Source organism: Pseudonaja textilis, chromosome 1, assembly GCF_049901715.1.
Source record: "Pseudonaja textilis isolate UNSWEBS1 chromosome 1, rPseTex1.2, whole genome shotgun sequence".
Taxonomy (NCBI): Eukaryota; Metazoa; Chordata; class Lepidosauria; order Squamata; family Elapidae; genus Pseudonaja; species Pseudonaja textilis.
This window is the reverse complement of record NC_141990.1, coordinates 298,225,043-298,239,551: the sequence shown is the minus strand read 5'-3', so window position 1 is coordinate 298,239,551 and position 14,509 is coordinate 298,225,043.

Genomic DNA, 14,509 nt, shown 5'->3' with positions numbered 1-14,509 from the left:
GTAAATACCGAGCAATACAGAGAAACTGATTGTGTAAATTGGCTTTTCTGCCAGGTGAACCTTGCATTTCTGGAACAGAAGCACAGCATATGAAATAAAACTCCTGCTGCCGCCTGGTGTTTTAAGAATGAAAAGGCCAAAGAGATATTTACTAGAAAGGTTCAGTCAGTGTGAGATTGTCTACCCTAGCAAACACTCTGAAAAGCAGAGGCAGAGATGTGTATTGATCATTTTTCCATTACCAATCAAAGAGAAGGAAAAAGAAGAAAGTCAGTAGCAAAAAGAGCCAAGGAAGTACAGATGTGCATTAAATGTTGGTTGTGTGTATAGAGGCAGATACAGACATAATTATATCTGCTCTCCAAAGAGAGGAAGATCATGTCTTTGATTTGTAAGTCCTAAATCTGCCAGTATTATGGATGACAATTCCAAGGTCTCTTTTCTAATTATGCTTTAATCATTAAACTATCCTTGGAATAGAACAGAGAGTGCTTCAAACAGTTGATTGGCTGCTTGGTGATCCTCAGGTGCAAGGCCTAACAAAATTGTGCACAAAAGATCTACTGTTCCTATACTATGTTTCCCTCAAACAAGTATCCTCAAGAGATATTAATTTTCAGTTCTGGAATTTATAGTCCAAAATCTATATACAAACAAGAATTGGATAGAATTCAACGGTTGGAAGATGTGGAGAGAAACAGAAGACTGACCAAAGGAACTTGACTTTATCTACTGTATATCAAAGACAGGAAACATATAAAACAACAAAAGAGAGGGGGGGAGATACATTTTTCACATATGAGCAAACATACAGAATAAGTGAAGTATGAAGTATCATCTTATGATATAATACTAAGAATGATGTCAGCCTGAGTAATTGTCCCAAAGTAAGCTTATGGGGCTTACCCATACTTTTATCTAGTCCTACTCTATATAGTAATACATATACCATATGCTTCTGAAATGACATGTGAAATTAATTAACTTGTTACCTGGCTACATCAGCAGAATGAGTAGGTTTAACTTGTAAAGCAAGTTAACTTGAAGGATGTTAACATGAGGCTTATTTAGTGTTATTTTCCTGTAATGCCTGGAAGCAGACATAGCTAGAGCAATTTAGTTCATTTGGGGGCTATTGATGTATATGAAAGTCTCCAGACTTCTCCTAAAAGCTCCTTTTCTCTACGATTCATAACTTTCCAGATGCTTGAAACCCAAACCCATCATTTTAAATCATATCCCAGTCACTGAAAAATTATTTACAAATCATTGTGACCATATCATTTTGATTGTTTCTTGTAAAAATCCTATTTGTCTTTTTCAAAACCTTTGCCCTTTGATTGCCGAAATGCTAGCTAGGATCACATTTTTTTCCTTAGATTTGCTGTTTTCCTTTAGAAATCCAGGAGAACAAATAGAAATGTTTGAAATGTGAGTTACATAACAGTGAGCCACTGCAGTTTCAAAAAACTCTTGTTTTAAGAAAAAAAGCCCAACTTTTTAAATAGCTATCTTTCCCCATACCTCTACATTAATTAATTATTTTTAAAACCACCCACCAGTCACCTTGTCTCTTGGTAAAAATTATCTCCTAAATGCCCAGACATTTTTAAAATCTTTCTTTTAACTTAAGGGAAAGAACATTCATGATGAACAAAGAGAGTTGGTTGAAGAAGGAATTATTTTGGGGAACATGTAAACAAGCACGAGTTAAGAACACCATCACTTTACTCAGGAATAGTTCACACAATGGTAAGTACCTCTTATCCTCAGTTCAGCAGGCATAGGATTGCAGGCAAATTAGGGATTAGTGAGTTGAGAAACTGACTTGAGTTGACTTGGAATGAGGGACAAAAGAATTAAAGGCTTTATTGGGAATGATTTCATGGGAAACAAAATAATTTGCCCTCGGTGAAGTTCAAACTCTGCCATTTAATTCTGAATTGGCTTCTCTACGTGGAGAGATTAGCGCCCTCTGCTATACACATTTAATATATACTGGTGTCCCTTTTTACCTCCTTTTTGGAGATACATTATATATCTTCTTTATATACTGCCTTTGCTTGCTTGCCATCAAGTCTTTCTATGGTCCAATTGTGTTAAAAGTCTATGGAGATTCTCAGTCATCCAGGTCATGGTTGTAGCTATGCACTTTGGGATGAAAACCGTTCAAATGGTATGGGAGTATGAACAGATTTCCAGAAAAATTGCAGACTACGGGAACCATTTGCACTTCAGTTTGAGATGCAGACAACACAGACTCAATCCACAACAGCCTGAATCTGTCTTCAACAAGGAACAGATACAGGACAGAAAACATCCTGCAGTCAAAAAGTCTCCATACTCATTTGACACAGATAAACCTCCAAGTGGCCTCAATGACTCTCCAAAAGAATGCAAATGATCAGCTGTCTTCAAGGAATATCAATTCTTCCATTCCCCACCATCCAGTCCGTACTGAAGAAGCTTCTTGAATGAAAAGCGGAACATCTTCAAAAGAAAAAAAATAAGAAAGTCCAGTTGTCTCCTGAAACAATATCTCCTGAAACAATATATCCCTTTGGGATATTGTAGGATGTGTCAAATTTTTCAACTTTCAATTTCCAAGCATTGGGGTGCTCAAAAGTTGCGACGTACCTTGGGAATTGTAAAGATATTTTGGTTACTTTAATATAATTTAAATGTGCTTTGTATGTAACTACATAAATATCATAACTTTTTAACATTTGGTTTGTTTCATTTGTCCAGTTGTGCTAGTTTTCATCGGTTGACATATTTGAAACTTCTGGAGAAGCCCTTTTATGCTACTTTCCCAACATTTCTGTATTTCTTCCAAAGATGAAAACTCATTTCCTTTTACAATGTGTTCACCATCTGGAGTTCATAGCTGTGAGCGTCAGAGAAGCTAATTGTCTTCAAATGAATGCCTAGGCATAGGAGCCTGAGTGGGCAAACAATCTCCATACAGACATTTCAACCACAAGTTGACCTGATTCCATGTTTCTTATGCAGCAGCCTTTTGTAAGGGATTGGCCTAATGTGGTTTCTTGGCTTCAGGAAAACTTGAAAGGAGAAACACCGGATAGTTTTTATTTACTGGTACCCAGTTACCAGGTCATAAATCAAATCAGTCAGATTGATATAAGTCTGTGGTTCAGGAAGTACAGGAGTTGCCAGAGGTCCAGCATCCTGCAGAAAAAAAGACACGAAGAAGCATATACATTTTTCCAAGAAAGAAAACCATATTTACACAATGTTTTTTTCTCTGTAAAAATATAAATTATCAATTTCCACAAAAATAACATTGATCCATAGATATAACATAGTTATTATGATTCTACTGCCTAATGCAGGAAAAGTGAATTGTGAGGCACATGCCAACTGACATGCTGAAGGATCTAGTTGCTATCCATAGTATCACCCTTGAAAGAATATAGTGGATTATTTGTTTATTTATTTTTATTTATTATTACATTGAGATGCCATCCATATTGCTATCCAGAATAAGCTGGGTAGGTGAAATGCTAAACAAGCACTCTGGTTGATCAAAACAAAGAACAGGAAGCAAGATGTATCTGTGTTTTAAGTTATAGCAATAGCATTTAGACTTATGCAATGTCCTATAGCATTTTACAGAACTCTTTGGGTGGTTTACAATGTAAGCATTATTTGCATATTGCCATCAACAATCTGAATCTTCATTTTGCCAATGTTGGAAGGGTGGAAGGCTGAGTCAACCTTGAGCCCCATCAGGATGGAACTCCAGGCTGTGAGCAGAGTTTGCCTGCAATACTATACTTTAACCACCATGGCTCTACCTGGGGTTCTTGTACAAGCATCATTTATTTAGTATTTTCCTTGGAAGGTTTTTTTTTTTTTTTTGCTGTGGGTGATTTAACTGAAAATTTCTGCAGGGTTTCAATCAACAGGATATTTGCTGCAAGTTGAGATATTGTCAAAATGACCAAATGTGCACTAAGATAGAAGCTCCATCCATAACAAACTTGTGCACAACTACAAAAGGAAAAGAGTTTAATCCATGAAGTTGCAACATAAATTTCATCATTTTTTCCCTACTGTCCCTCTAGATCATGGCTGTGAGTTAGAAGGAAGTATGTATACCTTCCATGTACATTTTCAGATTTCATTCCTTTCTGGGATTCCCTCATTTTGCTAGCCATCATGGGCAATCATGTTAATATAAACAATCCAAAAAGGAAATTCTAATTAGAAGTTATGTGAATTGCTCAACATGAATTCTAATTTGCAAATTTCTACACAAAATGTAGTAATTTTTTGGTGGAAATTAGATGGTCAGTATTAAGGATATACAAATTGATCAACAGGTAAAATGTTGAACAATAACTCAATCAATAGGTGATTTGAAAACCAAATATTTGGAAGACTAAAATGGAAGATCCAGTTTTTGGTACCAACAAATCCAACCTTGGAAAATCCAATAATATTCTCCATACCAATTTAAGATGTAAATTCAGACTGTTATGCAAGAATTAATCCAATTGAAGTCAATGGGACTTTTTTCTAATTAGACTTATGTTGTCAAGTGTTAATTTCAGTGGAAAAGAATGTGCATAGCACCCTAAATTCAAGGATATACATTTCCATAATTTTCTGGATTGGCATATAATAAAGATATGTATCCTTACAAGTATGTATTTCAGACAATGTTTTATGAGCAAAGCGGCAGTTGGGATGTTTCTCAAGTTCAAAGCTATGCAGACCTCTTTTCACTGGTTTGTTTTTCTTCTGAGGCAGCAAATACCACCGCAAGATACTAAAACACCTTAGAAAACAAATACATGTTTAAAAGACAGAATTGTTTTGGCAACTATTTTAAAAAACCCTTTTATACAAAGTAGTTACCATAGAAACTTATGAGAACTCAAAAGTCTTTTAAGGACACGCTGACTGGCATATAATAATTATTTGAAGCTGCTATGGTGTTTTTATGTTCTGAGCATGTTTTAACATTCTTGTTAGTTTTGTTCAGGACAAAATCTGCAGAATACTATATCTCCCCCTCTCCTCCCCCCTCCCTCTCTTTCAACACATTCCTTCCCCCTTTTCTAAGCTATCTCATACCTAGTAATTTTTATTTGTTTCAAGATTTGATTGTTCTCATTTTTATGCTAAATGAACAGAGCAGAATAAATTAGAGTCAGAGGTATTACAGGAGGATCTCTGGGCATTTGGACTGGAAGCACTGAAAGGTATTTGTAACATTTACACCACAACATGTGGAGATTTCACATTTCTGCAGGATCTTAAATACAGGTAGACCTCAATTTAGGATTACACTTGAGCCCAACATTTCTATAGATAGGTGAGACAGTTGTTAAGTGAATTGTGTTCCATTTCATTACCTTTCTTGCCAAAGTTGTTAAGTGAATTGCTGCAGTTGTTAAATTATTAACATGGTTGTTAAGTGAATCTGGATTTCCCATTGACTTTGCTTGTCAGAAGGTCGCAAAAGCTGATCCCATGATCTCGGGACATTGAAACTGTCATAAGCATGAGTTAATAGCCGAGCATCTGAATTTTAATCACACAACCATAGGGATGCCGCAAAGGTCAAGTGTGAAAAATGGTCATAAGTCACTGTTTCCAGTGCCATTATAGTTTTGAATGGTCACTAAATGAATTATTGTAAGTCGAGGTCTACCTGTATTAATTATCATTCATGGGCTACTTTAGGTGGGCTTTGCCCTGAAAAATGTATCTAGGTACTTGACATAAACAAATGTATATTGAAATGTTGAAATCACAGGTATCTTCTATTAAACTCACAACCTATGGCCATGATCTGGCAAATGGTGAACATGTTTAGGTCCCATTCATGGAAGGAAAGAATATATGAGTGTGTGTGTTTTCTTAAGTTTTCATGGGTATTTATATGTAAAGTATTCAGCTTTGTTCGGGTATTTTCCCACGTTATTATAGTTGTTCTTTTAAAGTTGTAGTGACGTTTTGGCAGAATCTCATCTGCCATCATCAGGCTTGTGCATTGGGTTCATCTGTGTGTCAGGCTTTGCAGCCGTTTCTGTTTTAAATGCACAAGCCTGATGATGGCAGATGAGATTCTGCCGAAACGTTGCTACAACTTTAAAAGCACAACTATAATGACATGGGAAAATATCCGAACAAAGCTGAATGCCATACATACATACATACATACACACACACACACATACATACACACACACACACACACACAATTATGCCTAAATTGTGCCTCGCAGTTTGAACTTACCCTCTGCTGTATTTTTTTGCTCCCTCTTTTTTTCTATGACTTAGAAAAAGAGTAGAGTGAGAAAGGGAAGAATTTAAAAGAAATGCTTCTACAGACAGGGGACTTGCCAATACACCATTCAATATACAAGGTGTCTTAGGCGCTTTCATCTTATTTTTATTTGTATTAAACCTTTAAAATGCCCCACAAAACCTCAGAAGAACTCTGCTTGTGCTTGTAAAAGTATTTTCCACATGTCCTTATGAAATCTGCTTTCTGCTGCAGCCAAAGAGTGAGCAAACGAGAACAAAGCTTGCTTACTTTTAAAATTGGTTTTTGTTTTTGTGGCTCAGCAAGTTGTACAAATCCAACACTTTTCATTATGTAATGTATAGTCTGAATCTAAAAAAAAAAAAAGGTTAACTCAATAACTGAGTTAAGGCCACAGTAATTTTCTGTCTTGCAGTTGCTGATAAACTTTCAAAACATTCAAATTCAACTATCAAATAATTAACATGAAAGGCTTGAAAAAAAAATATTTGAAGCCTTCTCCTAATAGAAGGTGAAACCTCAGTTCCAATGTCAAGCTGTTGTACTGTATAGGTTTCCCCATTAAAAAAGCAGACTTAGAGGCTTGTTCTGCATATAAGCAAGGGGTTTACAGGGGTTAAGGAGAGTCCCTAGGTAAGATTCTGTATGGTTCAGAGAACCCCCAAATCCTACTTCTGGCTAGCCCCACCCACCCTGCTCCTCAACTCCCAGGAGTCCCCACATGGCCCATTTTGGATGCAGATAAGTGCAGGGTGCACGCGGAGGCTCAGGGACGGCGAAAAACAGGGCTTCTGGAAGTTCAGGAAGGCCGGAAATGGGCCCATTTCCATTTTCCAGACAGCCTCTGGAATCCTGGGAGGCCATTTTTGCACTCTTGGAGGCTCAAGGAAAGCCTCTGGAGCCCGGGGAGGACAAAAATGCCCCCCCTGTGGTGCAGGAGGCCGACTAGGCCATGCCCACCATGGCCACACCCACCCAGCAACCGGGCAGAGAACCCCTTGAAAAAATTTTGAAGCTCACCCCTGCATGGGAGAATTTCCACAATATTCTTTGTTAAAGTATATTCCACTATAATCCAGAATAAAGCTATATAACAATCTCAGCTAATATATATATCCTGGGACTTTCTAACATATGGCTACCCTTGAACCCTTTCCTCCCTCCTGCAGGGCTGTTCAGGACTGTGCAGTCTCATGTTTTGAGCTTCTCTCTGGAATACACTACCTTCTTCTTGGAAAGCTGTGGTGCTATTGCCAATGTTTCACATTCCCCCATGCCCCCTGTGTTTTAGATCTCTGTCCCTCCTGGTTGATTAAGGTCTCCCAAATATGGTAGGCTCTTAAGTCTATAAGAGATCTTTGGAAACAACAAGTTTGAGTTTATCTTCACTATTGAGCTAAAGGAAAATTAACCATAAATTTAAGAATTTATAGAATTGGAAAGTAACGGTAAAAACTAAAACAGACTTTAATCTAAGTTAAGTTAAACAAATTAAGGGTCCAGACAAATGTGAGACTTTCATTATAAGATTTGGGAAATAATTATGAAAACAATTTTTTGTGGGAACCAAATTGTTTTTTTTTTTAGATATACTGTATCAGAGATTTGAGACTTTGTGTTTTCAGAAATTGGATGTTACTGGGGATAAACATTCCAGGCAGAAAAGGAGAAAAAAAAAGTAAACTTGCTTTTGGTTTTTGGTTAGTATGAAGATTTAAAAAACAAAACAAAAAACCAACAACCACAAAATGTTATAACATTATAATAATCCAAGTGATTTTTGAAAAATAGGGTCAGAGGTTACCAGCTACAATGTTAGAACATGAGGTATATGTCCAAATTATGTTAACAAAGGAATGACAGATGTGAAATAAATTTTCTCTAATGTAGAAAGATTAGAACAGGAAATACTGGATAATAAAAGATCAGACAGAGAAAGGCAGCTAAAGTGAAACAAATGACACTCAAGAGAAGGACTACAGGACTTAGAAAGAAGTTGGTTAAAGCTTTAAAAATCAAAATGGAAGCAAAAAATGATAAACCAAGAGAATAAAGAATTAAGTTTCTTATACTTGTGATGAAGTTTGGAATTTCTTTCTTTCTTTCTTTCTTTCTTTCTTTCTTTCTTTCTTTCTTTCTTTCTTTCTTTCTTTCTTTCTTTCTTTCTTTCTTTCTTTCCTTCCTTCCTTCCTTCCTTCCTTCCTTCCTTCCTTCCTTCCTTCCTTCTTTCCTTCCTTCCTTCCTTCCTTCTGTCTTCCTTCCTTCCTTCTTCCCTCCCTTCCTCCCTCCCTCCCTTTCTTTCTTCCTCTCTCCCTTCTCTTTCTCTCTTTGAGTTTAATTTGTATTTGCTTTAACTACTGTAGTTAAAATCTTTAATGAAAATTATTAAAAAAACAGCAACTGGATAGTAGAAAGGGCCATAGGTCTCCTCTTGTAATTTATTGCACTTCTCCTTAAATGATAGCTGTTTCTCTCAATATAATAAACAAGCTTCTTTGAAGTGGGCGAATTAAAAAAACAGCTATGCAAACCTCTTTTGATGATGCGTTCCCTTCTTTTTAGTGATATGTATGGGATCACTGTACTTGGATGAAACACTGTACAACTTTTTTTTCTTGAAATATGGATGGAATGGTGTTTTACATTCTTTTGTTTAAAAAGTACAAAAATATTCCAATCAGTCTGCCAAAAAGAATATTATGTCTTTATTACTGCAAATGATAATCTCTCTTGCAAGATAGTTGGGATTTATATATTTTGTATTCTGTTGGCACTGCTGCATGTTGAATTACAGAAGAAAGTGAAGTCAGAAGTTTAGAGTAAAATAGAAAATTATGACTGACAATGAAAGTACAGTTTTTTGCTTGGTATCCAGCCAGGAACTTGAAACATTATTGTAGTGATCAGTACATAGCACAGAACCCATACACCAAACCAGGGAAAACAATTACGGATGCCTCAGAAATATTATCTTCAACTATCCCATGCAATTGTAGCAGTGTATACAGTATATTATACTATTGGATTTGACATGATACACATTGTATATATTGATATTAGAATGGAAGCAATTGTCCTTTTCTCAACCTGGGAAAGCATAGAACTGGCTGTCCATGATCAATCATGGACTCAAATCTACTCAGAAGTAAATTGGGGTCCCTTGCTCCCAGTGTGGTAAATGGAGCAACCTTACTGTTGGCACAATAGCTGTGCCAGTTCAGGAGCTGGTAGAATGGAGAGATTTAGCAAGTCCATTGATTGCTCTATGGGAAGGCAGTTTGGCTCCTTGACTGGATTTGAGGTTGCATCTATCAATACCCTGTAATAGATTTATGTTCTAAGATATTTTGATAAATGGCTGAACATGTTGCTGTTTTCAGTGGATAGCTGAGGACAAAACTAAGTTTGATATTAGTTGCAAAATTGCAATGATTGTGTGTAATTTTTAAAATGTGGTTTTATTTATTAAAATGTACTACTAGCCACCCAATTGACTCTCAGTGACTCTAGGTGGTATAAGTGGTCAATAAAGTAGGAAGTATTAGATTTGATCCCTCAATGCCATGGTTCTATTGCTGATCAGAGGGAAACTTGGAGCACAACTGAATTTTAAAAACTTGTGTCAGCTTTCATTTAACCGTACTGAAGTGATTCAAATAAACATTTTCACCAAGAAATCCTGCAGTTAATTTATATATATATATAATGCCCATAGGATCTCATATGGTTTTGGAATGTGGCCTTAAACTGATGGAAATTGCTCTTGTCTTATTTAGGCTATGGAGGGGACACTGTGGCTATGTGAATAAAGCAAGTTTCTATATCTCTCCACATGGCTATAAAGAGACCACCAATGATTTAGCTCTAAAATGAAATAAACTAAACTTTTGCAATTTGACAGCACATATTATAATACTTTGGAATGTGTATATTGTGTATATATGTGATATTAGATCATAATCAAATCTGTTCAGGACTTGTTCTTTCTATTTTCGTCATTCAGTATAAAATTCAGTAACTATTCAGCTCTGTTGATAAGTTACCACTTAAGAGAATCTATAACAATTAATGCATGGGTTCAATTTCTTTCATTTAAAAAGCACCCCTCTTTGTTACTTTAAAATAAATCTGACAGCTTACTTTAACACCTTCCTGTAATGCTTGGCTGTAATGCTGAAATATGTAATGGTTTGGCCTATATAAAACAGGATTAATTGCTGTGCTTTGAGGATGAAAGTAATCAGACATCTTAATTGTGACCTGCAAGTTTAGGACACAAACAAAAGCTCTCATTGTGAACCTGCCAATTAATGCACCAGCCATTCAGGGAAAGAGATGAGCCTGTGGCTTTTCTTAGGTTAGCTGAGGTCATATCTTCAACTAATGCACAGGTTCTTAAAGAATGTTAAAATCCTTGCCAACCCTCAACTTTCTATTAATGGGTCTCTAACAGCCCTATGCTGGGAACAATGTTTACCAAGAAACATTTGGAATCTGTATATACTATTGGAGAGACATAAGAAGATTTTGAAACTTTTCCACTAAGAAGTTAATTAAAGGATTGTATTGAAATACTCCATGGACCAATTTCAAAGTAAAAAAACAACAACTTTGTTGCCAGTGAAAAATGACCACAGGAACTGGGGCACAACAGAATCTGGAGATCCATAATACTTCTGCAAGAAAACCACTTTTGATTCTAACTGCCACACTCTCTTAAATTCCCATACTTATGCTTCCGCTTTGTTTTGGAGGTAATACCCCTCCCTCCAAATTAAAGGGGTACTAGATAAGGAAGGAGAAGAAAGTGACTGCCTTCTGCTGTTTGTTGGTCAGCCGGCATTATAAAAATAGGATATTGTGGACAGACCAAAAAGGAGACTGGGTGTTGCAGCTTACGTGCTCTATTCATAACTACCAGTGGAAAAAGAGTCCCAGATACTTAAAGATGTATAGATTTCAATGAGGAATTATTATGTGTACCAATATGCAGGCAACATGGGCTGATTGCAAGACCTCAAACTTTAACTTAGAAATAAATAGCTACCCCTGTCTATTTTATTATCTAATAAATGGGGATTAAGCATAATGAAGTATAATCATGCTTGATTAGTGGTTTAAGTTAGTGGTCATGGCAACAATATAATCTTGGGCATTTAGCAATGTTATTTAATGTTAGCTATAGTTTTGCAGGCAAAGTTGTAAAGTAACCACTAACGATTGTCAACAAGAACTAATAGCTCAACTGTAAGTCCTATTTTTCACTCAAATAGTTTTTCCAGCTGCAAATGACCTCTGAAAAGTTAGAAAACTGCTCCCTATCGATATGTTTACAGTATTGGGACAGATGGATCACTAGATTGATTCACTATTAATCTAGGTGGTAATTTTAACTTTTCGGATTAAAGGTGAAATAGATTGCATAGATAAAATATGGGAAACCATAACTTAATTTTTTTTTTATTAATTTGCCTCTAGAACGCATATTCCCCTGATTAATATATCAGAACAATGAATTAGGCAGTTACTGAAAAATCATTGTCAAACAGTGGTAGGATTAGAAAACATGAATTTTACCTGTTAATTATGAATAGATCCCCCCAAGCTATGCTGCAACTTTAACAGCAACAATAATAACAACAAAAGTGAATTATCCTTGACTTTTTTTTAATGCTGACGTTTTACTGTTTTTATTGACAAGTAAAGTAGAAATGATTCAAATATTGTAGATTTTTAACAATTGCTTGTATGGCAAGGTTTGGCATCCATATGAAAAACCAGGCATTAAAACTCAAAATACAATCTTTGGATTGGCTAAGCTAGAAACAAAATATGTTTTATTCCATTGCAAGTCAAAAGGAATGGATCATTACAACAAATAATTGGTCAGATGCAGCCAAAGTTTTCATGCTGGCTGATGCCTATTTGTTAGACTCTGTCAGATCCTGGTTGCCACTCTATTAAAGCTCTAAGACAACTGTCCCCAGCCTTTGAGACTTGGCGGCCCTGCTGGAGGGCACATAGCGGAATTGGGCCATGTTGAGAGCAGGCCAGTCTGCATGCATGCAGGTCAACTTGTGCCAGTGGAGGGCTGGCTCTCACATGCGCAAGTGCCTACTGGCCTGCCACTCACACAAGTTGAGCTGCGTGTGCACATGCTCGGTCTAGCCAGCCACTCGTGTGGCTCAAATCTAAATAGGCCACGGCTTGGTAGTGGGCTGTGGCCCGAGGGTTGGAGACCCTGCTTTAAGATACTGTCCAAATTTATAGCTACTATATGTTTGGACCATCAGATATCATTTGTAGGCAAATAGCAGTTAAATATTTTATGCTATATATCAGTACCAATTGCTACACAATATCAGTTAGGATACATTGTTCTGTTGAATGGTTAAAACTGAAGAACTGTCTAACTTTAACTACCATTGCAGAATCTACAGCTCCCTGATGCTTATGATGAACACCAAATGTCCATCAAATGAATTTGGTACAAAGGATTTTTGGGGTGTCCCAAAGGTGCTTTTTTTCCCAAGAGGCAACTGGACTTTCCTGTTGTTTTTAAAACATTTCGCTTCTCATCCAAGAAGCTTCTTCAACTCTGACTGGATGCTGGGGAATGGAAGGATTTATATTCCTTGCAGACAGCTGGTCATTTGCATCCTTTTTGAGAGTCATTGAGGCCACCTGGAGGTTTATCTGTGTTGTCAGGGTCACCTGAGTACTGCAAATAGGTGTGGAACCTTCTTGGAACTATTGAAAGGACTGCATTGTAGATTGGAGATAGATGGCCTCTTTGACTCCGCTTTCAAATCAACAGTCCTCTCTGTCCGAATTGTGGACTTTACTGTCTTCAAAAGAGCGGCCTTTGTTCTTTTAAATGCAGGTGAACTGCTGAATCGAGTCCTGATGGATTTGTTCTCCTATGTTTTTCCCCTATTTTTTGAGGGTGGTGAGCTAATTTGTTTAAATGTTGTTGCAAAGATAAATGTGATGTTTTGCAAAGTAAGTAGATAGCAACCTGCCACTTCCTGCTAGTTTTTCCAAACCAAAGGTTCTTTTCCACCTGACATCTCCAAAGCTGGTATTTCAGAACAGAAGAGGCAAATGTCTTTGGCAGCACTTTGACGCTGTTGCTAAGAATCAGGTGTCAGAATGCAGCCACCAAGAAGGGTGTGTCAGTTATCTGCACAAGGTTCTATGCCCTTTGTACTCTGAGAACTGTGACCTTTGTATGAGTTTGTATTTAATTGATTGGGGATAATGGAGGGACAGAAGGAAGAATTTGGTGCTTTGTTGCGTCTTAAAGATTACTTTGCTGACTTTGAATGAATCTAAGCCTGAAAGGTTCAGATATACAACTTGTCTCTTCATAGTGCATTGGTTTTGAAACAAAGAGGCTGCAAAATGAAACCTCAGTGGAATGTTCTTGGATAAATGTTTGCTTCATTTCTGATGTTTTCATGCCATGGTGATGTGATAATTGCCTAGGAGAATAGATTCTGCTGGCTGTCTTCTTAAAAGAGTGTTAGTTTATCTCAGGGGAAAAATAATAATAAATGGAGCTGCAGGAATCCTTCTTTTCATCTCCTTCTTTATTCTCCTCCAGTCTCCTTGACTCATGTGTTTGGTCAAGGAAGATCAGCAGTTCTGGAATAAAAAACTCCTCCTTGGTATGGCTTTATAAGGTGACACAAAAGAAATCAGTTTTGTATTCCAACTCCAAGGGTACTTATGGACTTCGATTTTCACTGGAGGCAATTGATATATGATTATTTCTGCCCTACACATACAACTTACAACAGTTCATTTGGTATCTGTTTGAAGTTACAATGGCAATGAAAAATGTGGCTTATGACCATTTTTCATACTTATGACCCTGGGTTGCAGCATACCCATGGTCACATGATCAAAATTCAGACATTTGGCCACTGACTCATATTTATGATCATTGCAGTGTCCCAGGGTCATGTGATCCCTTTTTGTGGACCTCTGACAAGCCAAGTCAATGGGAAAGCCAGGTTCACTTAACAACCATGTTACTAGCTTAACACCTGCAGTGATGTGTGGCTAGAAAAGTCTTAAAATGGGGCAAAAACTCACTTAACAAATGTCTCATATAACAACAGGAATTTTGGGCCCAGTTGTGGTCGTAAGTTGAGAACTACCTGTACTTGTAATTTTGTTGTAATCATTTCACTAGAAAGTACA